General features: G+C 40.7%; 1 protein-coding gene across 1 annotated transcript in view; it reads right to left on the reverse strand.

Moving 5' to 3' along the window:
- The window catches only part of Veph1 (ventricular zone expressed PH domain containing 1), a 191,716-nt gene that overhangs the window by 99,295 nt on the left and 65,252 nt on the right, over positions 1-27,169 (reverse strand). The window lies entirely within an intron of this gene.

The raw sequence follows: 27,169 nt of genomic DNA on the forward strand, positions 1-27,169 counted from the left end.
AGCATCTGAGGGTTCAAAGTGTCAGCTTCAATAGAGTCCTCCCACACATCCCTCTCCAAGTTACAGATCCCATCCTTATCAAATAATGCCCTGATGTTAACAGCCAACAGCCTCTGAGGCTGGGGCTTGAATTTTCGCTGTAATTCAGCCAACTTTATAATGAGGGCTCAAGTTGTTTTTCCACAAATTGAGCTCTGGGTGGCTGCTGGAGAGAAGATTCCTCTCAAGGGTACACTTAGAAACCTTTAGTCTGTTTGTGCATCCAGAGCCAGTGAATTTTATCACTGAGTTCATAGTCCTTCACCTTATTCTGAGATAGTAGACATTGGCTAATTTGATCAAAGAGCTCAATTTTTTCCTTTGTCAGTTTATCCAGAAATGCTAGGAGCAACTTTCCAAAGTCATCACTTTCCTTACTTTCCCACAAACTGTGAGAATTTTATATTCAGAGTCACCAAAGCAGTTTCCTCTCACTGTTTGTGAATTAGGATAATCAAATGTGTTTGTCTCAGTTTGGAAAATAGTTCATAACATGGGCCTTCAGCACTCTTTGAGCTCCCGGAGGATGCTTCAGTCATTATAGCTATTGGAAAATTGGAAAGCCAGATACTTAGGATATTCATCCTTGTATCTCTGTTGTTCTAAAACCACTTATGGCAACAAGTCTGCATTCGTCAGGGTTTTCCAGAGTAACGAAGCTTATAGAATGACTATCTCTATATATCACCTATATCTACCTATACTTATAAAGGAGACTTATAGGCTATAGTCTAGCTAATCCAATCATGGCTGTCTATGAACAGAAGGTCCAAAAATCTGGTAGTTGTTCAGTCACAAGGCTGGATGTCTCAGCCAGTTTTTAGTATTTCATGGAATTATGAAGAAGTAGATTCTAATGCCAGTGAAAGAATGAACTTAGTAGCGAGAGTGAGAGCAATCAGGAAGAGAGAGAGAGAGAGAGCGCTTCTCTTTACCATGTCATTTATGTAGGCTGCTAGAAGAAGGCATGGTCCAGGTTAAAGGTTTATTTTCCCACATCAAAGATCTGGATTAGAAGTAGATTTTCCCACATCAAATGATTTAACTAAAAAAATAATCCTGACCTGTTAGTTTCCCTTGGGGCACAGCCAGCAGCAGTAAGCTTCACTCTGTCCCCTGGGCTCCATCGTCAGGTTCATGGGTCTGCCTGTATTCCCACAAATGCCTGCATGGCCCCAGGAACATTCAGGTCCACCTCTCACACAGCCAGTGGAGGTAAGCAGCATGCTTTTCCCTGAGCTCTATTGTGAGGCCTAACAACTCTGCTGCATCTCTGAGGAGGAGTCTTGTTGGCATCAGGAACACCCAGCCAACACCAGGGACAACCAGATGACTAAAGGCCAGAGTTAGAACACAATCAACAAGAACCAGGGCAATGTGGCACCTCCAGAGTCCAGCTCCTACTATAACAAGCCCTGGATATCCTAACACAGCTGAAGAACAACAAGATTACCTTAAGCAGTCTAACCAATACTCAACAGTTCTGTTTCCTGCAGATTGTTTCGGGTCTTAATCATCTTCTCCTTCATCATCTGTTTTTCTCTATCTCTTTTCACCTTTCCCACTTTCCTCCTCCTCTTCATCCTTTTTTGGTAGTGTAAAAAGGTAGCTGTGATACAAGCCCCAGGACACCCCCACGCAAAGAGCCAAAGAATAGTTCCTGCGACATTCCGCCTTCCTCTGTTTAGCCCCCTTGGTAATCCACCACCAAGCCTGGGGACTTAACCCCAACAAAATTATAAACGTTGTTAGGTTTTCGTGTAAGACTCTTGCTGTATTGTGACAGCTGTGATTGGTGAGTTGATTGTCCTGGCTGCCAGTTACATTGCGATTGTAACAACATTTTTACTTACTGTACAACAAGGAAAAGCTTTGTAAATAAAATCTTAACATTTTGGGTTTGTTTCTCATGCTTTTCTTTTTTATTTTATTTATTTTTTTAAGACATTAGAACATTTTATGCGATGACTGCCAAAGTAGTATTTTCTAAGACTAAGTAAAATAATGCATTACTCTTTGGTTAAAAAAATTACCTTAAATCCAGTCTAATTAAGATGATAGAAACCTTTAAAGAGGAAATGAGTAAATCCTTATAGAAATACAGGAAAATACAACCAAACAGATGAAGGAAATGAATAAAACTGTTCAAGATCTGAAAATAGAAGTAGAGAACAGGAACTACAGTCACAAACATCACCAACAGACTACAAGAGATGTAAGAGAAAATCTCAGGCATTGAAGATATGATTGAAGAAACAAATACAGAAGTGAAATAATAAAATAATGACACTTACAGAGGTCCTAAATCAAGTGGACCTAATAGATGTCTACAGACCTTTTCATCCAACACAAAAGACTATACCTTCTTCCCAGCACCTCATGGAACCTTCTCCAAAGTTGATCATATGGTTGGTCATAAAGCAAGCCTCAGCTGATACAAGCAGATTGAAATATTCCTTGTATCCTATCAGAACACCATGCATTAAAGCTGAACTTCAACAACAACAGAAACAACAAAAAGCCTAAAAACTTATAGAAACTAACAACTCTCTACTCAATGATCACTCTGCCAGGGGAAAAAAAATTAAAAATTTTAAGACTTTCTGGAATTCAGTGAAAATGAAGGCACAACATACCCCAAACTTATGGGATACAATGAAAGTAGTGCTAACAGGAAAATTCATAGCACTAAGAAATTGGGAGATCAACCAAGGACCACGCATGGAGAAGACCTGGGCCCTGCTGCTCAAATGTAGCTGATAGGCAACTCAGTTACCATGTGGGTTCCCTAGTAAGGAGGAACAGAGGCTATCTCTGATAAGGACTTTGTTGCCTACTCCTTGATCACTTCCCCCAAGTGGGGCCGCCTTGCTAGGGCACAGAGCAAGAGGATGCAGCCAGTACTGATGAGACTGGATAGACTGGGGTCAGTTGGTAGAGGAGGTGGGCTCCCCCTTACTGGGAACTAGGGAAGGGAATAAAAGAAAATAGGAGAGGGGGTAGGATCAGGATGAGACGATGGAGTGGGTCATGATTGGGATGTAAAGTAAATAAATTAAAATAATTAAATTAAAAAATTACCATTTGCTGTTCTAGAGTGGAAAAAAAAAGTCTCCCATAAAAAAAAAAAAACAACAAAAAAACAAAACAAATCCTGGGGCATAATTCTGCCAGACTTTCAAAGAAGAGTTAATACCAATACTCCTCAAACTATTCCACAAAATACAAACAGAAAGAACATTGCCAAACTCATTCTATGAGGCCACAATCACACTTATACCTAAACCACACAAGAGTCAAAAAAGAAAGAGAAATACAGACCAATTTTCCTTATAATATTGGTGCAAAAATACTCAATAAAAGACCTGCAAATTGAATCCAAGAACACATCAAAAATATCATCCATCATGATCAAGGAGGCTTCATCCCATGGATGAAGGGATGGTTCAATATACAAAAATACATCATTGAAATCCACCATGTAAACAAACTGAATGAAAAAAAAATACATGATCATTTCAGATACTGAAAAAGCCTTTGACAAAATCCAACAGTCCTTCATGTTAAAATTCTGGAGAGATCAGGGAAAGAAGGTGAATACCTAAACATAATAAAGACAATATACAGTAAGCCAATAGCCCACATCAAATTAAATGGAGAGAAGCTTAAAGCAATTCTATTAAATTCAGGGAAAAGACAAGACTATCCACTCTCTCTGTATCTGTTCAGTATAGTACTTGAAGTTCTAGCGAGAGCAATAAGGTAACTAAAAGAGATCAAAGGAATACAAACCAGAAAGGAAGAAGTGGAAGTATTGCTATTTGCAGATGATATGATAGTATACATAAGTGACCCCAAAATTCTACCAGAGAACTCCTACAGCTAATAAACACCTTCATCAAAGTGGCTGGATACAAAATTAGCTCAAAAAATTAGTAGTTCTTCTGTATACAAACTATAAATGGGGTGAGAAAGACCTTAGAAAAACAATTGCCACAAATAAGATATCTTGGCGTAACTCTGACCAAGCAAGTGAAAGACATGTATGGAAAGAACTTCACGTTTCTGAAAAAAAAAAAAGAAAGAAAGAAAGAAAGAAATTGAAGATATCAGAAGATGGAATGTTCTCCCATGCTCATGGATCAAAAGAATTAACATAGTGAAAATGGCCATTGTACCAAAAGCAATCTAAAGATTCAATGAAATACCTATCAAAATTTCAACAGAATTCTTTACGTACCTTCAAAAAGCAATTCTCAACTTCATATGGAGAAACAAAAACAAAACAAAGTCAAGGAGAGCTAAAGCAATCCTATAAAATAAGAGGACTTCCAGAGGTGTCACCATCCCTGATTTCAAGCTGTAATACAGAGCATTAGTAATAAAAACCTCATGGTACTGGTATAAAAACAGACAGGTTGATCCATGCCATAGAGTCGAAGACCCAGAAATAATCCCACACAACTACAGACACCAACTGCAAAATCATACAATGGAAGAAGAAAAGCATCTTCAACAAATAGTGCTGGTCTAGCTATATGTAGACCAGCATGTAGAAGAATTCAAATAGATCTATATTTATCACCCTGCATAAAACTCAAGTCCAAGTGGAACAAAGACCTTAACATAAAAGCAGATACACTAAATCTAATAGAAGAGATAATAGGGAATAGCCTTGAACTCATTGGCACAGGAGAGAATTTCCTGAACAGAACACCAACAGCTCAGGTACTAAGAGCAACAATTAATAAACAGGACCTCATAAAACTGAAAAGCTTCTGTAAGGCAAAGGACACCATCAATAAGACAAAATGACAGCCTACAGAACGGGGAAAGATCTTCACCATCCCTACATCTGATAGAGAGCTAATATCTAAAATATATAAAGAACTCAAGAAATCAACAACAAATCAAAAAACCCAATTAAAATATGAGGTACAGAGCTAAACAGAGAATTCTCAACAAAGGAATCTCTAATGGCTGAGAAGCACTTAAATGTTTACCGTCCTTAATCATCAGGGTAATGCAAATCATAATGACTGAGATTCCATTCTATATCCATCAGAATGGCTAAGATCAAGAACTCAAGAGGTAGCACATGCTGGTGAGGTTGTGCAAAAGGGAAACCCTCTTCCATTACTGATGGGAATACAAACTTGTACAACCACTTTGGAAATCAATTTGACTGTGTCTCAGAAAAACTGAGAATGGTGCTACCTCAAGACCCAGCTATACCACTCCTGGGCATATACCCAAACACACTCCACTATACCACAAGGACAATTGTTCAGCTACATTCATAGCAGCTTTATCGCAATAGCAAGAAGCTGAAAACAACCTAGATGTCCCTCCACCAAAGAATGCATAAGAAAAATGTGGGACATTTACACAATGAAATACTACTAAAGCTATTAAAAACAAGGACACCATGAAAATTTACAGGCAATTGTAAGAACTAGATAATATCACTGTGAGCAAAGTGACCCAGACCTGGAAATACATCTATGGATATCTACCCATTTATAAGTGACTACTAGCCATCGAGTCCAGGAAAACCATGCTACAATCCACAGACCCAAAAAAGCTAAGTAACAAAGAGGGACCAAGGAAGGATGCTTGAATCTCACAGAGAAGGGGAACTAAAATACACATTGGAGGTGAATGGAGGGAGGGAACTGAGTGGGAGAGGGTGTGGGGATCAGGTGTGGGAGGGGGAAAGGAGGGCTGGGAAAGTGAATGGAATTTGGTGGGGGTTGGAGACTTTGGGACAGGAGAGGCTCACAGGAGCTTATGGGGATGACCCTAGCTGAGATTCCTAGGAGCAGGGGATATGGAGCCTGAAGTGGCCACCTCCTGTAACTAGTCAGGACTTTTATTGGGGGAATAGGGGACCAACCCACATACAAACCTTTTGACTTAAATTTGTCCTTTACAAGATATGCAGGTTTAAAGATGGAGCAACAGTTGAGGGACTGGCCAGCCAATGACTGGCCCAACCTGAGACCTAGCTCATGGGACAGAGCCAACCCCTGACACTACGAATAATACTCTGCTATGCTTGTAGGCAGGAGCCTACCATAGTTGTCTTCTGAGAGGCTTCATCCAGCAGCTGATGGAAACAGACACAGGGACCCACAGCCAAACATTAGGTGAAGCTTGAAGAGTCTTGTGGAAGAGTGGAAGGAAGGATTGAGGGGTCAAGAACACTACAAGAAGACCTACAGTGTCAACTAACCTGAGTCCATGGGGGCTCACAGAGACTGAAGCACCAACCCAATAGGATGCATGGGCTGGTCCTAGGCCCCCTATACTTACGTAGCAGATGTGCAACTTGGCCTTCATGCGGGCCCCTTAACAATTAGAGCAGGAAGCTGTCTCTGACTCTGTTGGCTGCCTTTGTATCTCTTTCCTGTAGCTGGGTTATCCTGTCTGGCCTCAGTGGAGAGGATGTGCCTAGTCCTGCTGCTATTTGATGGCTTGGTACCCTTCTTTGTAAGGAAGGGAAGGAAAGAGCAGGATGGGAGGAGATGCGGGGGGCTGTGATTGGAATATAAGGTGAATAAATTAGTTAATGAATGAAAAGGAAAGAAATCCTTCACAGGTGTGTCCAGTCATTTGGGTTTTAGCTAATTCCAGGTGCAGTCAAGTTGACAACCAAAAATAGTCATTACAAGGACCAAGTGTTCAGATACATGTGGCTATGGCAGATATTTTACATCCAAATCACAACATGTGGGGACACTAGAGCTAGTCCTTCTCAGATTTCCTGGGTCACTCTAGTCATATCCGTGGTCTTGCTGGAAGTGGAAGGCTCACTTCACTCCTTTCTCCAGGTAACATTTACCAACTAGCTCAAACGCGACAAACACAGGCTGTTTGTCAATCATTATCTCAAGTGAGAAGTATTCTTCAAAAGAATTATTCACATGGTCTGGTAAGATAAAGGCCTAAGTTGCTTTCCTAAGTTAACCTCTATATTCCTGCATTTAAATATGCATTAGGAATTCTGAGCCAATACATATTTCACAGTAACCACATTGAATATTAAAAACACCCAGGATTGAGATTTTAATAAAAACCAGTCATTTCTACTATTTCTTTAAGCTAAGTGAATCCTTGTCAGGGTGGGGATGTGGGAACTAGAAAGTCGATAGAGTGATGTTTGCCACCAAGGAACCTTTGGAGAATGTCTGGAGATATTTTTGGTTGTCATAATTGAGGAGATAGAAGGGTGGAATGGCAGAATCCAGTGGGGAAAGGCCAGACATGCTGTCAGCCATCATGTAGCACACAGGATAGCCCCCAGCTAAGGGTCATCTAGCCCAAAGCGTCAATGGTGTCAGGCTGAGAAATCCCTAGTTAAGTGAAAACTGACTTTTCCCCTGGTCCCCAAACTGTCAATACAATCTGGTGCCATTGTCGTGATTTGTGGTAATCACTAGAGATCTTGCAAACTATTGCTTTGTGCTATCAGTGCAGATGTCAACCCAGTAGACATAGTAAATGCCTTATGACCTCTGTATGTTTGTGAAGATAACTCTAGCATGATAGGTCTCTTGAAAGGACCTACGAAGTCTTGGGACCTAAGGAGTCACTGAGCATTGATGAACTAGAGTATGGCAATATTTTCTGTAAGGAACAGAGAGAAAATATTTTTAACCTAGTCAGCCATATTGACTCTGTTTTTGAAAAATAGTTGTCGGCAGTACTGCCTGGCTGAGAGTGAGTGGATTTGGCCATAGGCAACAATTTGCTAACCTCTGCACTAGATTTTGCATTCACAAAATTGCATTGGCCATATTGTTTATTTGTAACCAGTGCTACTATTTAGTTTTAAATATGTGGGTGATAATCTTTATCTGGTAAATATTTTTTGTTATCCCTTATTAAAATAATAGAATAAGAAATAAGAAATGTGGGGCCTGGTTATAAGGATGATTTCCCTCATCTAACCATTCAGTACATGCCAGTCAATTGACACATTTACTTTTAGTTCTCATAAGGTTATAGAGTGGGTTATCAAAATGAGGGTACTAGTACCAAAAGGACAATAAAGACTGAGGTTTCACAGGTAGAAATCACAACTGGGGCAAAGCCGATACTGTCTGCTTCTAAAGTTTGAATGTTTCCAGTTTCTAGGGTTGATAAAGGCCAAGTTAGTGCAGTCTTCCTCATTACTATCTTTCTTCTTTTCTGTGTTCATAGCAGTCATTGCCAGGAATGATAGCACCCTTCCCCACGGGGACCTACAAGCTTCTTGAGAGCCCTTCTCAACTCTGTCCTCTTGTGTAATGGAGTCATCTAAGACACCATTAGGACAAACAGAACATCCAGTAAGCTCCCATTTCCCAATTCCTATTTAATGTCATTGAAATGGGCAGGGTTCATTTTTTAAACTTTTCAGATGATTCTACTGGGAGGCCAGGGTTGAAAACCACTAGTCTGTTGGGTTCTACAGCTTTGAAATTTTGAAAATTTGCTGATTTAGCAAATGTGGATTTGGCTTGAAAATGCACATTTTCTTCTTCTATAACTTCTTCCCAATTTCTAAAAGAGTAATAAAAATAATATACTTGGTTGATTGTAAAAGTGCTTTATTCACGGCAGGTTTGGTGAATGTTATTACTGCTTTAAACATTATTTGTTTTCACAGGTCCGTTCTTTGAGGGGACCCCAGCAGGGTGTATTAGACTGCAGTGTACTCAGTGAAACTTTGCCAGGTGATCCCACATGCTTAGAGGCCTAAGGATGACCCTGTGCTTAGCTTCTTAGCGATACTGTCCGGTGACAGTGTCTTTAACAAAGCAGGAATTACCCAACTCCAGAGCAAGAGTTGGAAAAGTTTGTAATGGCCCTCTTTTACATCCCATTTCTTTGGCTCTGAGAGTCTAACTCTTGCCATTTGTCCCAAGATTTTTCAATTTTTATTTTTTAAAGCTTCCTTTTTTAATTTTAATTTTATTTTTAATTACACTTTATTTACTTTGTATCCCCCCTCTAGTTCCCTCCCTCCTCCCCTCCCAATCCCTCCCTTCCTCTCCCTTCTCCACACATGCCCCTCCCCAAGACCACTGGTAGGGGAGGGTTTCTTTTTCTTCCTTCTGATCCTAGTCTATAAGGTCTTATCAGGAGTGGCTGTGTTGTCTTCCTCTGTGGCCTGGTAAGGCTGCTCCCCCCTCAGGGGGAGGTGATCAAAGAGCAGGCCAATCAGTTCATGTCAGAAGCAGTCCCTGTTCCCATTACTATGGAACCCACTTGGACACTGAGCTGCCATGGGCTACATCTGTGCAGGGGTTCTAGGTTATCTCCATGAATGGTCCTTGGTTGGAGTATGAGTTTCAGGAAGGACCCCTGTGTTCAAAGTTTTTTGTTCTGTTGCTCTCCTTGTGGAGCTCCTGTACTGTCCAAATTTTACTATTTCCCACTTCTTTCATAAGATTCCCTGCATTCTGCCCAAAGTTTGGCCATAAGTCTCAACATCTGCTTTGATAGTCTGCAGGGCGGAGCCTTTCAGAGGCCCTCTGTGGGAGGCTCCTAACTTGTTTCCTGTTTACAGAAATTGTGGTATATCTACACAATGGAATATTACTCAGCAATGAAAAACAAGGAAATCATGAAATTTGCAGGTAAATGGTGGGAACTGGACAGGATCATCCTGAGTGAGCTATCCCAGAAGCAGAAAGACACACATGGTATATACTGACTCACACAGACATATAATATAGGATAAACCTACTAAAATCTGTACACCTAAAGAAACTAATCTAGAGGGAGGACTCTGGCTAAAATGTTCAATCCCCATTGCGAAAGGCAAAGAGGATGGACATCAGAAGAGGAAGAAAACAGAAATTTTTTATTTTTTTAAGACAAGATTTTTCTGTGTAGCACTGGCTTTCCTGGAATTCATGGTGTAGACCAGGTTGGCTTCGAACTCACAGAGATCCATGTACTTGTCCAGCCAAGGGTTTGAAATAAAGGAGTGGGCCAAGGAAAGGTTTATTTTGACTCAGTTTTAGAACTTTCAGTTCATCCAAAGAGGAAAAGCATGATAGAATTTATTTGAGTGACCATGCAGCTAGGGACCCTCAAATCACAGTTGCAGACAGAAGCAAAGAGCTCAGGTCAAATCCATGATCAGGCACAAGTGTCAGAGGCCTACCCTACCACCCTACTCCCACCAGCCTAGCCCCTATCTCCTAAAGGCTTCGCTGCTTTCAAAATAGCGCCACCAGCTAGACAAACATGAGACCATGGAGGATATTTCAAATTTGCATACTGTAACTGTCATCCAACTCTGGAGTCTGTGAGGAAAATAGAGAAATACTTTAGCTTGGTGGATTTAAAAAAGGTGTGTGTTATTGAGTCATTGAGAATTTTGTACATTCATGTGATGTAGTTTGATCATATCCACATATCCATGACCACTTCTCTCTCCCTCTAACTTGTCCCAGATCCATTCCCTACCCATTTCCTCCCTCCCAATTTCTGTTTTCCTTTTTGAATAACTTACAGAGAAAAATTTGTGCTACTCAAATACTCCTGTGTGTGTTTGTTTGTGTGTGTGTGTGTGCCAATCCCTGGAGCAGGATCGACCTATCAGGGGCCTCATCTTTAAAGAAAACGGACTTTCTCTTTCCCAAAAGCCATCAGCTTGAAGTGGGGGCTTGTGAGCTCAGTGGGGTTTTGCTTCTCAGAATTCATTGCAGGTACAATGATGACGTACCACGTCATACACCCCTTCCTTTCCACCCATATGTGTATGTATCTAATACATATATGTATATGCTATATGTATCATGGATGCAGATGTGTGTATCACACAGAATCCTTTTTCTCTCATGGTAGCTACAGTCTATGAAGTCACCATAAATGTGAATTGGAGAACAGTAAAGCGTTTCTTGTAAAGAAGAGGGTTTGGCACCTGCAAGCCTCAGACTAATAGCATTTTTTCAATTGATCAATACATAAGCTCATTTTGTGTGTATTTTTTTTTGTGTGTGTAAAGACAAAAATGTCTTTTTATTGGTATATGTTTGTTGTAAAAACCATATGTTTCATAATAAAAATACCTTATTTAATACATACCACTGATTCTTAAAATTGAACTCATAGCCAACAGCTGTGTAACTTATGCCAGAATGACATTTATCTAACATTTGGTTTTTCTCTAAAAGGTCTATTACAACCCTTTGAATTTAGGGACACTAGAGAGCACTTAGCAATCTACTTGTGTGATACTTTAAATGGGAAGACTCCCTCTTTCTCTCTCTTATACACACACACAGACATGAAGATGAGGGAAGTGAGGTACTAGGCCATGAAAAGAAAATTTCTTTGAGGACTAAATAGCTAGCTCAGTGATGAAAAGTCCTAACTGTTCCTGGAGAACACTTGATTTAGCATCTTAGTACCCATGACCTGCAGCTGTGGACCTCCTGTAACTCCAGGGTCAGGGTGTCCAATATCTGCCTCTTAGCTTCCATGAGCACCTGTACTCATGTACAACACCCCCCCCCCACAAATATACACGCATATTCATAATTTAAAAGTAAAAAAAGAGTGGTTCAGTTACAGTAGGATAATTGAAATAAGAAGACAGAGTGTCATGTTTCTTGATCTTATCTGGGGAAAATTTTGGCTATTCTGAGCATGTCTAAGAATGAACAGGAAACAGTATAAGCATTTATTGAGGTTACAAAGACATTTTAGTGAGCGGGTGAATTTGCTAACATGAAGTCACTGAGGTAGAGATAGAGTGCAGATAGGTAGATACATAGACAGGTACACAGATGGTTATGAATGGGTAGAGAAGAAGACAAATAGATTGAGGGGTCTTATATTTTTGTGGCTCTTCTAGCAAAAGGCATTTAAACCTGTTAGAATATGATTTTCTACAAAACCATCTCAATCATAGCCAGAGAAATTCAAGTTCAACCTTACTGGGGTCAGGTGGCTTTTCTTGTCCTGGAGACTGAACCCAGTCCCCTGACCCCCAATGTGCTAAAGACCCACTCCAGTGAGCTATGTCCCACAGCTGAGCATTTTGTGTCAGTCTCTTGCATAGCTTCCAGGTTGTCTTTCCTTATGCTTTCCATCACGGGCAGGATTTCCTACTGCCTTTTGACTAACTGGACTTTTCTCTCATTAGCAAATGATTACATATTAACATTTATGTGAGATGGAGGGGTGTTGGCCTCAAAATGTCATTCTTCAGCCATTTGCTTTTCAGTTACAGCTCAAGCTGTTTCCAGAAGAATGAGCAATAGCAGGCAGCATTGACATACATATGCAGAAAGCTTTGGGCTTTCTCTCTTGATTCTACCAATAAAAGATAATTAAAATAATTCTTGAATAATGTTGTTTTTTATTTTTCTGATTTTTAAATCAATTTCATACATTACTTACACCAGTTAGTGTTCACAAATGCCACTGTTAGCTCATTGATAAAACTGAGCATGGCTCACTAATTCCTGTTTATCTGACTTTTTAAATTAGCTAAAAAATATATAGAAAAATGGAAATACAATTTTGAATAAACATCCTTTGATCCTTGTGTGGTTCTTTTTCAGAAATTGGAGTCTATTACTTTAGAATTACGGTGGCAATTTCCCAACCAAATAATCAGTTTTCACACCCTAACCTAAAAAATAACAGCAGCGATTTCCTTAGCTGTCTGTCCAAACTCTGAAACTGTGGAACTGTCATTTCAAAAGACTGGCTCTTCACTTGGCTGGAATGATTTTTAGCCTCACTGCCATGCAAGGATGCCTAAGAGATCTGCAGCTGTCTGAGCTCACAGCCATGTCCACTTTTTACTGAAAATCTACACGTTTTGAACAAAGGTGGCTTAATTAGGGCAGAACCATACCTGGTCTGCACTTCTGGGCAGAACAGCTTAAATTACACCAGCAGAGGCTATCACCTCAAGCACAAAGGGGACAAGCAAGCAAGGCAGGCAGAAGGGACGGGGTGGGGTAAAGAGACACAAGGACAGGGCTGGCTCACTCTCCAAGGCCCTTCAGCTTTGGTTTGGAGGCTGCCCCTCACCTGGCTGGTGACCGTAGATTTGGCATCCAGCACCTGCTCCCTGGACAGACACCCTCCATGTCTGGAGCCTACCCTTGCATGGTCTGAATAAAGTTATTTTCAAAAGGAAAGCAGTCCTTTGTATAGGGACAGAAACTTAGGGAACACTTTGAGTCTAGCTCCGGCTTGTTCTCCAGAGGCTCACACCGCCGGGACTCATTCCCTAAGGGATGGTATGTAGAGATCGTGGAACCTTTAAGAGGTTGGTCGTGGAAGCACTTTCCTCAGAAGGGACTAATACCCCTTTTGAGGTGAATTATGTCTCATAGGCATAGGATGGATTGATAATTAAACAAAGAATGGGTGATGGGAAGGCAAGGTAATCATTTTTGTGTTATTAGAGGATTGTAAATGGTGCTTAGGAGAAAGAAGGAAGGTGGAGTTCCTGGTGGTACATGGCAGTAGGGAACCACCAAGCTCTTAGCCCAGAGGCTTTTAAAAGTCTTAGAGCAGAAGTAGAGACGGCTTGGAGAGATGAGCTGCAGTCCAGTTCATCTGTCCACCAAGTGTCCAGGTGCATCTCAATTTGCCCATGTCTTTGCATGTTGTTTCCAGGAAGAGATGTTCATTTAGGGGAGTAGCAATAACAAGAAACCAACCCCCCCCCTCCTGTCACAAAGATTCTTCCCAAACTCATCTTCCTTCCCCTTATTAATGGGATTAAAAAAATTATTTAAAAATTTGACTCATAGGACACAGAAGCCACTGACCTGGGGTTGTTCTGGCAACTGCCAATTTTTCTGACACCCTAGCACCTCTAGTTATGCTCTTCTGAGACAAGAGAGACAGCCTTCGTGGCCCTGAAAGCTTTGTGCATGCTCCTGGCCTGTGATGTCATCCTCAGGTCCTGATGCGGCATGAGCCCTGGCAGATGCAGGTCTTTGATCTTGCCTTTCCTACCCACAGGGCTGCAAGCTAAGCTCAGCAGCTTCAGCTATTTTGTTAGCAACTGAAAGAGCACAAAGAAAGAACCCATGCCTGGAGGAGAAGTAGTATTATGGGTGAGCCAAAGGGGAATTTTATCCAATTGCTTCTAACAGATTTTGATATTGCTTCATACAATAGTTTTGACATATCAGTTGGAGATACTGAAGTTTTGGAGATGGCCTTGTCTTGGCTGTTTGTGACCATTTTTAAATAAAAAAATTCATTACTGTTATTGTTTGTGAGAGAGATTGTAGGACATATGTGTATTACAATGTATATGTGGAGGTCAGAAGATAATTTTCAGGAGCCGGTCCTCTTTTCTCCACTGTGGGTTCTGGGGACTGACCTTAGATTGGCAGGCTTGTCCAGCAAGGCCATCCTGCTGGCTCTTGTGGCCATTTACTTAAAGATCTTTTCCTCTTTCCATAGACCCGCCAACAACCCAATGTCCTTTAGAAAAATACACTTCCTTTAGGGCAAACCTTGGCTACAAGACACCTTTCCTCCCCTTCTCTTTCTGATACATGCCTATCATGGTCAGTTTTATGTGTCAGTTTGACTGGGATAGAGAATAAGCGGGTAGCTGGTAAAAGATTGTATTTGACCCGCACACAACATGCAAATATACCATATATACATACACCACGTACATAGGTATCACGTATGTACATACACACGTACAATCAGTAAAATATATGCCCAATACTGGTAAAGAAAGTAGACATCCGAGGTAATCATGTTAAAAAACTAGGAGACCATCATTTTTTAACAGAATATTCAGAGGGCAAGCGTCTCATATCTCCTTCCCAGCTTTTTTTTTTTTTTTTTCTTTCTGGCAGAATAATATAGAGAATGAACATAAACCATAGTTATCTCTCTTGGGTTCTAATCTTCTGATTTTGAGGCAAATCAATTAAATTTTTATTTATGGGTGTGTGCATGCCATATCATGTATGTGGAGGTTCATGTGACAATATGTTAAAGTTAGTTCTCTCCTTCTACCGTGAGGGTCCTAGGGATCTAACTCAGGTCCTCAGGTGTGGGGGCAAGTTCCCTTAACTCTGAGTTGAATCATCAGCATAAAACATTTTTTTTTATGATTAAAAAAAGTTCTCTTTTACCCCTTGCCTGTGTCTTGGTTTCCTTATACATTCTCTTGGGCTTTTTTACTCATTGATAAATAAGCATTACATTAGGATTCATAAGCATTTTAACAGCTTCAAAAGTTACACAATCAATGTAAAAGAAAGACATTTCTACCTTTACTATTTATGAACCAGTTTGCATGATTTTAGGAACATGATTTCTGGAGTGCATGAAGAGTCATAAATCATGCCTAGCAAAAAACGCTGTCTGGACAAAATGACTTTAAAAATAAATCTCAGTAATAAAAGTGAAGAAATAGCTGATGAAAACAGATGTGTCCTTTGTTTTGTATGAACCTGAAATTTTGTCACATGGCAAAAATGAAAGATAAATTGGATTGAGTTCAACTCTGTGCATTTGGCATAAAATACTAAGCAGAATTCCTCCCTTGAAGAAAAAAAAAACAACAACAGCAAAGTCTAAGTTTTTCATTTATAAAGCAATTATGGCTTAGACATATTTAATTCTGGAACTTACTAGGTCTTTCTCAAAAAGTTGTTTGAACAAAAATGATTTAGGATTTAAAATAGTAACCAGAGAATGAAAGGTTAGCTTAACTACATGCCTGTGGGATTTGAAAGAATAACGTAATTGTGCAAATTAAGTCTTTATTTTAATAGATTTTTAAAAGCAAACAAGGCATAGTCTGCCACCAAATAACTTTCTCCAGTTTGTGATTATTTTTTCTCAGACAGAACCCAATGTGGCTGTGTCTCTGTTTTAAGCTCCCTCCTCCTACTTGTATCTGGGTAGGGGTCTATTCCAAAGCATCTTTTCATCGCTTTGGTCCCTCCAAATGCTTACAGATCTTAAACCTTAGAGAAGGCCATCTAATTTGAGCTTCAAACATAGTGTTTAATTGATAACAGATTTAAGTGCTCTATAGTTCAGATTTACTCTCTACAAACGGGAGGCTTGGGAATGTAGCCTCTGAAAGATAGACCTTTTGTGTGGACCCAGAATGTATTCTAGCAGGCCAGAGTTTCTTCTCCCACAGCACCGGGTCCCCTCATGTAAATGAACTCTCATTGATTATCCTGAACAATGGGTCCACTATTTCTTTTGCTTTAATTAAACACTTTTTGAAAGACCGCTTGGGACACAGAACTGAAAAATTTCTGGTAAACTCAAAGCCACACACCATCCTTACTCAAATAAGGATCTGCTGGGCAAATGAGGGGCAAAACAAGAGTGAGAGAAAGTTAATAATTAATGGAAACCATTTTGAGGAATGATGCTGGTGTAGGATAAAAAAAGAAGAAAGATAGGCGGGAAAGAAAGAAAAGAGAGGAGGCATTGAGGGAAGGAAGGACAGAGGTGGGGCAGAGGGAGTAGAGAATGATTGTACTTGAAAGTTTTTTCTTATGTCAAAGAAATATGTGTTTTGTTGTTGTTGTTCCTAAAGGAAGGCACAACACAGCAAAAATTTAACTTAGTTAAACTATTTCAGTTACAACAAAACTTTCCACACTTCACTCATCACAGGACATATTCTGCTCATTATATAATTAGATATAAGGAATCCATTTTTCTTTGTACTTCTTTCAAAACAAATAGCCAGACTAGCTTACTAGTGATAGTTGGGATGTAACTTCTCAAGTATAAGGTAGAAATATTTAGATGAGTACCATTTAACTACTCACAGGGAAGAATGAGATGGACAAGCCACACTTTTTTTTTTTCCAATTGTAACCCTGGCATCTTGCCCATCATCCATGCAGCTTTGTCTGCTTTAGTTGATTAATTTTTTCTTGTTTTCTCCCCTCATAGCAACTGTGTTGTTTTCATTGCATGATTTCTTAACTGAATTAAGCAGGGAATGAAGAAATGGATGGATAGTTGAAAGCAAATTGTAGCTGATAGGATGAAGCCATAAAGGCAGCTACGATGCCCCTAAGAGAAAAACAAAACAAAACACAACGACAACAACAAAAACATTTGAAGAGCTACTTTCCAAAGCAAACAGCTACTTTCCAAATTGCTTTCCATGTATTGTTTTTATATCAAAGTGTTGGCAGTAGAGTTAAGTTGTTTGGGAAATGCAAAAGCAGGGAACCAAGATCTTGAACGGATGCGATGTTTAACTTCATTATTTCCCAAAGAAGAGCAGAGTCACCTCACTGTACCCAGGGTTCCCACTGTATTTACTGTGCTAAAGTCCATGCATGTCATCTTCATGATCATTCTCACTTCCTAAGATGGAGGGAGGTAAACCATTGCCTTCTGGAAACATCTGTACCGTTACTGCTTCCCTCCATCACCCTCTAGTATAATCTGTCCTTCCCAGCCTTGAAGGAGAGGAGTTTGTGGCTCCTATGTTCTGAACAGTTTTCTCCTAACAGCATGTTGGAATGTAATTGCCACTTTAATGATTTAATAGTTTTTATAGTTGGAAGGTGTAAGACTTTAAGAGGTGATGAGGCTGTGGGGTTAGGATATGCTCTTATCAATGGAACAGTGTTGCTATTTTTTGGGAACAGCTCCTTATGAAAGGCCACATTCATTTGTCTCTTTGATTCTATGTTTGTCCTTCCTCTTTAGAGTGTTATAATAAGAAATTACTTGTTATATGCATCTCCCTTGATCTTGGACTTACCAGCTCCTCGAACCATGAGTCTACAAATTCTGTTAATTATCAGTTAACCCAGCCTGTGATAGTCTACTATGCACTAGGACAATTTATAGGGAAAAGTAGTCATCATAGCTAAAGAATGCTCCAGGAAGGGTTTTGGATGAGGAAAAAGAGACCTGAATGAGAGAGGACAAACAGCACAGAACACCACCTTCTACTGAAGGAAGTTTGCCCTCTGAAACAAAAGCAGTAGAATGAAATTAGAGGGAGTAGAGAGACACAGGAGTGCAGTCCAATCCAGAGATTTGCCAAGTCAGTCCTCTGGGGTGTCTTAGTTACTTGCCTTCTTGTTGTTACAGCATATCCAACAAATACAACTTAAACAAGAGCTTATTTGGCCTTACAGTTCTGGGAAGCATTTTTCCTCCCTCACACAGGAACACTAGGCAGTGGGTCATGCTGTGCCCTTAGGCGGAAAGCAGACTGAGCCTCTCAGCCTCTCAGTCTGCTCTCCCGCTTTTGCTCAGCCTGAGACCACAGTCTCTTGAAATAACCTACCCCTCAGGGTGGCTCTTTCCTACCTAAACTAATCTAGGTAACACCTCCCGGACACAACCAGTGTTTGTTTACATGGTGACTCTAAACCCATCAAGTTGATCTTAGTGAACATACATTGTGGTAATGAGAGATGGAGAATTACTCCCTTCACTTCAGTGAATGAACTGTTAGCTATTTAACCTGTGGAACACACACAGCACCTGGGAAACCATCAGCCTCCCTCCTGACCTAATTCATCCCATCCCACAAGCTAGTCAAACTCTTCAGGGTTCCAGAAGATTCGGGGTCTCTCAGCAGCAGGCACACAATACCGTTCTGTACACCATATACTTCCCTGTGGCTATTTTCTCCCTCTTCCCCCGTAACCTTTTCATCTTACAAGCCAAACTAAGAACACTGTCCCAAACCTCCTGTGTAGGGTTGCTTCTTTCTTTCTTTGTCCAGTTCAGACTTCAGAACAGAAAGTATAAAATCAAGTTCCAGATTTCTGTTTACATCTCTTTTGACCTATTCCCAGTGAACTTCTCCGGGGGGGGGGGGGGGCATGTCTCTTCTTCTTTCTGTGTTTTCATCTGTCTCTTCTTCTTTCTATGTTTTCAAAACCCAAACCCCTAAAATCAGAACATGGTTCTGCTTTTATCCGCCAGGGACAAGAGTGCAACCCTGTGATGGATTTGACTTAGCCTCCTTCTTGTCTCACTAACGAGGCACTGTAAGGAATGGTGCTTATAGTCAGGGAGCAAGAAATAGCAGCACTTTTATTTGGAAGTAGTGTGTGCGGTTTCTATACTCTGGGAGGAGCTTACACTTACCCTTATCAACAGCATGAGTGCTTTTCATAACATAAATGCAATAGTTATCTTCAGTTATGTTCCAGAAGTGCCGTAGAATGTTTACCCTAGGGAACATTCAAGATGTCAACTGGACATCAGGAATTAACTAAAACCCAAGCGGCTAGTCACACCTGTGAGAGATTTTTCTTGATTGAAATATTTAAAGTGAAAAGACCCACCCTAATTCCAACTCTTTTGAGGTTAAAAGATTCACCTTAAATCTGAGCCATACCTGCTGGTGGCAGCCTATATGAAGGCCATAGTAGAAGGAAATGCTTGTTCTTTGCCTGCTAGCTCTCTTTCTTCCTGGCAACTCCATTCCTTCACTAATATTACAGCCTACTTCTTTGGAATTCCAGCATACAGAAAAGATCAGCCTTGCCTTGTGGACTGGACAACTACTCAAATCTTGGACTTTCTATAAGGAGACAGCCATTTTTAGAATAGCTGGACCATAACCTGTAAAGAACTCTAATAAATCCTGTATATATATTTAACCAGTACTGTTTCTGTAGAGAACTCTGATGTAACACCTAACATGCACAGACTTAGGTTCAATTGCCAGCAAAAATGGAAAGGAAGGAAGAAAACTTATTTCTATTTTAGAAAACAAGTTTCTTTTTCAACTGATGATGGCTTTGTAGAATTGGAAGGCAGGCAGCTGCACCAACCAACAATTAACTTCTAAATTTAAAACTTCTGCTTCTCTTTAACCAAGTTCATGATCCCTGGAGATGCTGATGTTCCTGGTTGCAGTTCTTTCTTCTAGTTAAACAATTACACCTCTCAGATTCTTCAGCCTTGATTTGCACATTGAAAGTGAACATTGACCAGCCACCTCTACTCTGCAGGATGTTTTACACCAGCCAGGATGAGGACAGTTATCCTTTCCCTCCTCAATCTCTTTCTGTTGGGCTACCGGATGTCACAGAAATGCAACCTGGGCAAAAGAAATATCATTTCTGCAGTTGAAAAGCATCCATGACTCTGAGCCCAGAGAGGATGTAATAAGCATATCCTGGTGCTTGGCCAGCATATTCCAGCCAGTTAGAAAAACAGGACAGAGGTCACAGGACTTAACACCCATGATGACCATGCCTGCACTTTAAGGCATGCCACTTGACCCCTCACAGGTGCAGCCTGGTGGTCGGCAGCTAAGGAAAAACAAGTGACCATATCTTCCTTCCTCTGGCTATGAGATCATTTTATCTTTCTGTTATGGATAGGCCAGCTGCCTCCTAGCTCTGGACTCAAAATACGGTGGCAGAGCACAAGGCACACACTGGATCAGCATTCTAAGGGGACCAGGCTTAATGAGGATGTGCCTGGTAAAAAACAAAACAAACAAACAAAAATTAGCTTTAGTCCATTGATATAAGACTAACACAGCTGGAGAGAACATAGAGATTCAAGTTGGAATCTCAAAAAAAAAATGCAGTTCCTGAAGAAGTCTTTTTTGTGTTTACTAAGATTAGGGAGGAGAGCTGGGATGACCATGATACCTTAAAAATGTGCTAAGACCCTTTGCATGGCCAAGACTCTAATGAAGAAAGAAATGACTGAAAAAAAACCCGAACCCCCAAAATCAGAACATGGTTCTGCTTTTATCTGCCAGGGACAAGAATGCAACCCTGTGATGGATTTGACTTAGCCTCCTTCTTGTCTCACTAATGAGAGTTTACAGATAAATTTGTTGAGAATCCTGAGTGGGTTTTGTAGGTAGGGAGCTGGAATCACCTGCTGTGCGTTTCTAGTGCTCCAAGAACTAAAGATGAAACTCATGAAATATACCCTTATGTTTTGTTACTCATATTTTCCCCAGGAATGATGTCTACTATTATAAATAATATATAGCAGACATTGTATACAGTGGTCGTTTGTTCAAAAAGGGTGAAGGTAATTGGTTCTGTCCTCCATCTTTAAGGATACCTATAGATGTCTCTGGTGATTTGTTCTAATTCTCTTCACCCATATTTTGACTTGCCCCACATATGTTGCAGAATATCTGATCACCCTGTGAAAGGTGAGATTGTGTTGTTTACTGGAAAAAACGGTGTCTAGTTATGGTGTGGCTCAGCCCTAGCGCACACCTTTAATCCAGGAGCTTTCTGCTTGAACAGGATTAAGTAAACTTAAGTAAACTTAAGTAAACTTAAGTAAACTTAATCATGGGTTAAGAAGCAGAGCAAGGGACTATTTGACAGGGAGTGAGGGTAGGAAAAAAACCATAGAGAGTAAGAGGAAGTCAGGAGGCTGGATAGAGAGACACACAGGAAGTAGAAGGGAGGTACATTGAGTTTGAGGAGTTTTTGAGACAGTGTGGAGAAGGAGCTCTTGCTCCTTTTGAGAGTTCAGCGGAAGGAGAAGGTCACCTGGGTGATTTCTCTACATCTCTGAGCTAGCAGGCTTTCACCTTAGCATCTGACTTCTGAGTATTAGTAAAATTGAAGGATTGTTAAAAACAATACACTATATACATCCATTCAACCTCAGCATCTATGACAAAGCCAGCTATTTACATGGCTGATCCTTGTCCCTAATTTCAGGCTTAGGCCCAAGTTTTAGCCTGTCTACAAACAAATGGAATGAAAAAGAATCAGACAGCAAGAACATCAGAAAGTGCTGACATCTATTGGTTATTTATTTTCTAGACACTGATTTACAGTTAACTTATTAAACTCTCACAACAAATTTATGAGTTGACTAATATCACCAATTCAAAATTTTCAGATGAGAAAATTGAGTCAAGAAAAGTTTTATTAACTTACCCAAGGCAATATAGCTGCTGAGTGACTCAGTCAGGATTGAAACCAAGGCTGGCTGTCATCAGATGGCATACTCTTGGTCACCATACTGGGCAGAGGGCCGCACAGTAAGCAAGCTCATTCATGAGACATTCTTGCTGGTGACCAGTTCACTATCTAGAGAGATGAATGGCCCTCTTGCAGGTGTACTCCTGAGAATTTTCAGCTTGGGGCTCTTAGCCGCTCGTTTTCATGATCCACTCAGAATTATCTTTCATTTAGGTCACCTATCAAGGCTGCAGGGTCCTTTGGTATCCTAGATAAGTCATGTCTCTCCAGCATGCTTTCTGGATGTTAAGGAGGTCCTACGTCTTCTCTTTGTCATTTTTTACTTGTTAGATTCCAGGGATAAATTGTGTAGGTTTTAGTTCTAATTAATATCCAATTGTCCGCCATTTTTAATTGGTTCATTTCTTTATTATTGCACTAGAGATTGAACCCATGCCATGTGCACTGCCTGCATGCTAAGCACTATGCTATCAGGCCCAGCCCTCAATTTATTTTTAATTGACACAATGTTTGCCTATAGATGTGTATATGCTTACCGTACAATGTGACTAGTTTATTTTCTTCTCTTGTGATACCTATTTCCATAAAATGATGTTATCAAACAAAAGTTCAAATCCAGAGTTCAAATCATTAATTAATAGTATTTGAAGTGCTCATTCATTCTTTTGGCCATAAGTGAATTCAGGTGGTGTCCTAATTAGTGTTCACTGTAACTTGACACAGCCTAGAATCTTCTATAAAAAGTGCTCCACTGAGTAACTGTTCTTATCGGGTTGCAGTTACCCTGATTATTAATTGAGGCAGGAGGACCCAGCCCGCTGTAGTGGTACCATACCCAGAGAGCTGGATTTGACTATATAAAAACCATCTAAGCATGAGCCCATAAGCCAGAAAGCCATTCAGAAAGTGAGTTAACAAACAATACTCTTGCTTGGTTCCTGTCCACAAGGAATTGCCTGGAATTCCTGCCCTGACTTCTCTTGCTAATGAATTGTGAGCTGGCAGAGTAAGACTGAAACCCTTTACTCCCCAAGCTGCTTTTGGTCAGAGTGTTTTATCACTGCAGCAGAAGGAACTGCAACAGGTGGATAAGAGGTGACTCATAGGAATCTCAGACAAAGGAGGAGAAGAGGACCTGGCACAGCTAGTGTATAAGAGGGACAGCCCAAGTGCTAAGGGAGTATAGACTGTGGTGACTCACTTCCCTCAGGAAGCTTGCAAGAATTCACACAAGACAACATTTGATCTAGGGTAGGAAAGACAAGTAGGAGAGGGGATAAGACTGTTCAGTCAGAACGAGTTGTAAAGATCATGATGTATGCTGGAGCAAGGTGTGTTCAGGGATGTATTAAAATTCCAAATAGATGAAACTCAAGAGGCAAGAGAAAGGTCGGAGTGGAGGCTGAGGTGGCTCAGGTGAGACAAATTTTTGATAGTTTACTATAATAGCGTATAAGCCTAGAGAGAAGTGGGACCACACTATCTTTGCGAAGGAAACAGGGAACCCCGTGAGAGACACACTAGAGTGGGAAGAAGCCCCCCTCATGGCCTTCTCCACAGGGCAGGGTTATTATGTGGCTGGTGCTGCTGCTTTGTTGTTGTCAGTTGAAACTCACCAAGCACTTGGTACAAGCCAGGTGCTCGCTCACATGAACTTACCAGCTGTATGTTTGGGTACGGGCCCCGAGGAGACATTAAGAAGTTATTTCTGCTGCTAAGGAGTACTCCATTTTAATCTCCTCTTAAGAAAGAAGAAAAGGACTCCTATTTTTTTTTTTTTTTTTTTGCTATGGTTAGGATAAGTCTGTTAAATTACTATATTTATGTGTATTTACTTCAACTGAGCATCCCAGGGGAAGAGAATAAATCCCCAAGTGGTGGAGAATTGATATGACCTTACTGAGTGGGACAGGGCTGCCCCAGGAGCATGTTTCTCTGCCCTTTGGACCCTTCCACTTGAACTCTTCATGCAAAAGCTATGCTTCAGAAGCAAGCACATGCTTGCAGATGGTCTGCGAGTAGTTACATGGCCTCTCCCAGTGACCCAAGCACAACACAGCAATTTGGCAAGGCTCCATTTTGATTTTGACATGAAAAGATTTCTGAGTTAATTTTGCAGGGTAGAGGAAATGGTTTATAGGATTTTGTATTTGCATGTATGTGCACAACTTTCCCCTGCTGGTCAATACAGATGGGAACATTGTGGCTCTGCTGTCAAGCTGTTGAAGCGGTTTGTTCACCCAGATGGGCCCTGATTTAACAGACAGCCACATCCATTTTGGTTCCCAGCATCTCTCTGCAGATCTTATGCCTGGTTTTATGCAGACGCAGAAGGTGAGACAGGAGACAATTGGTAATGCTTGGCACCACCCCATGGCCATCTCAGCTGATGGCTTACTGCTTTCAGGAAGCTACTGCTGGAACAGTTAACACGGACCTAAAGGAGGCTCTCTCCTTTCAGCTCCAGTTTGTACATCTGAAAATTTGGAACAGTATCCCAAGTTTGGTTGGACATGCCTGTGTTTCTATAATATTTTGAATCCCTGATACACTGAACTCCTAAACACAACTGAAATGTTTCCTTGTGTGTCAAGGAGGTCACGTGGCTACCTCACAGTGAATGTCCACAATCATCCCATATCTCATCTATTTCTACATCCCATCAATTTCCCAAGTCCTGCTTCCTCTACCCTGGGAGGAGTGGAGCAAAGTTTTTGCTCCTTCCTCTAAATCATCGGTGCCCAGGAAGTTGCACTGGACATTTGTCCTCAGGCTCATCCTCCATGTGCCTGAGTGAAACATCTTTTCGGAAAGAGCCTGGATGGGAACGCACAGGCAGATCTCTCCAGCCCATTTGGCTCTAGCCTCAACCTTTTCTTTATGGAGAAGAGCAAATTCGCTCAAATCCAGCAGCAACTAGCTGCTTATTCCTAGACACAAGAGCTTGAGAGTTTGTTGAAATTCCAACTTGTAGGCTAATAAAGGACTTTTGAATGGTAAGATTTTTTTTTTTAATAATTAGGAATATGTAGGATGGAGCATTGTTTCTGAGGAGAGACAGGTTGGCATTTATAGATAGGATAACCTTGTTAGACTGATCCTAAATGAAATAACATAATAAACGAAATCAGAAGCCAAAAGGAGGTAACCCTATGTTAAGCCGTTCTTTTTTGAGGAGCAAAAACAGACTCAGAGAAACAAAATGACTTGACCAGCTACATGAAGACTATGGCTTTTTCCCCTCAGGACTCCTGTTTTTCTCTCTTGATTATCTGGGGAAGTGGCCACCAGGATCAGGACTACAGATAATGGCCTGTTCTGCGGGTAGATACTACCATGTTTAGCTTTGCTCTCTTTAGCTAATGACCTGTTAAAAAGAAAAACAAAGATGATGTTTGATTGTCTGGAAAAGACCTTCTTTCCTTCCTCTTCATGTTGGCTGGGATTCTGGCCTGATGGGTAGAGGCAGTCCATGACGTGAAATCATGTGCTTGGGTTGTTCTTATGGACAGTAGAGGAGACAAATGAATCGAAAATAAGCATCTTTCTGCCCTCTGTACTTGTAGGTTTGGTATTCAACCAAATGTGGGTCAATAGTTGAGGGGGGAAAAGCCATCTTCCCTGAACACGCACAGATGTGTTTCTGCCATTGTTTTCTAAACAACCTAGCATAGCAATACATATACAGCACATATGTTGTGGTTAGGTGTGTGTATGTTGTCTAAAGTGTATGGGAAGGTATATGCAGGCACTATGGGAACAGTAAAATTTATATGAGGAAGTAAAGCATCTACTGATTTTGTGTCCTTGAGAGCTCAGACCCAAACCTTTGAGGATGCAGAAGGAGAAGGGCACAACTATCTAGACCTGCCTCTCTCTTCCTTTGCTTCCTCGGAACCAGTGCCACCACCCCCCACTCTTTCTTAGTTCAGTCTTGTATCAGATAGTGATGTAGACAGTATTTGTGTGTGTGTTTCACTGAATACTTTTAAAAGAGAAACTTAGTCACCTCCAACATGCATTACAACACATTAGTAAACCATAAATGCATTTATCACAAAATAGTTACTATTACTGTAAAAGAGTATGGTTTTCAAAATTTCCTCACACATCTAAGATTTGTTATCATCTACCATCTACCATCTATCTATCTATCTATCTATCTATCTATCTATCTATCTACTTATCGATCTAATTTTGTTGAACCTTGCAATGAACTAAAAAGTCAGTAAAGTAAGTCAGAAGAAGGTGTCAGATCCCTTGACCCAGAGTTATGGATGGTTTATGAGCTACCATGTGGGTGCTGGGAATCTAAGCTGGGGCTTCTGCAAGAGCAGCCAGGGTCCTTCGTAACCAAGCCATCTCTCCAGGCCCTGTCTGATGTTAAGCTTTATCTTCTGCAGAATCAAGATACTAAGTTAGATGAACTATAGGATTCTTTAAAAATATTGGGCAGTTCCATATTTATTTAGTTGATAGTTGGTATGTAAGTCAGCTAATTGAAAAACCTCATTTGTGTATTTAATCTTATTTTGAATAGATAAGTGAAAATTCTGAATCCCCATGTAAAGTCAGCAGAGATTCACAATGCGTATGTGCGTTCACATGCACAGCCTTTAAAATCTGGACTCTTCCATGCGCTCCTGCTTGTTCAGTGCCACAACCCCTGATGGCATCCTGCTGCTCTTGCAAGAATCCCTCATACAAACATTTACACTAGAACTTTTAAACATCCACAAACATTTATTTCCCTCTCCCAAATAACATCACCAGAGTACTCCGAGTACTCTATGATGTTATAGCTCTGGGCTCTCAGGATGGGTGTCTCTGGTACCTAACTGCTCACTGTCTCCCAGGCTAAGCAGGCTAAGCAGAGCTGCAGCTGGGAATGTGGTAAGCTAAGGGCTGTTGGTACCACAAAGTGCTTTGAGGATATCAAAGGATTTCTTTTTCTTCCATTTCAACCCTCCTTCCACATCAAGGGACACACTAGCAATAGAATCCTCAACTTTAGAACTTTCCACAAACCCTTGCTACCTTGATCTAGAGGCCATGGTGACACAAAAGTTTCAGAAGAGAAATGGAAACTCTCAGAAGTGCCTGGACAACTTTGGAGATTAGAGAGTTTTCTAAAGAATTCAAGGGAACAGGAAGGAAGGAAGGAAGGAAGGAAGGAAGGAAGGAAGGAAGGAAGG

The sequence above is a fragment of the Psammomys obesus genome, unplaced genomic scaffold (genome assembly GCF_907164565.1).
Source record: "Psammomys obesus unplaced genomic scaffold, mPsaObe1.curated_primary_1811, whole genome shotgun sequence".
Classification (NCBI taxonomy): Eukaryota; Metazoa; Chordata; class Mammalia; order Rodentia; family Muridae; genus Psammomys; species Psammomys obesus.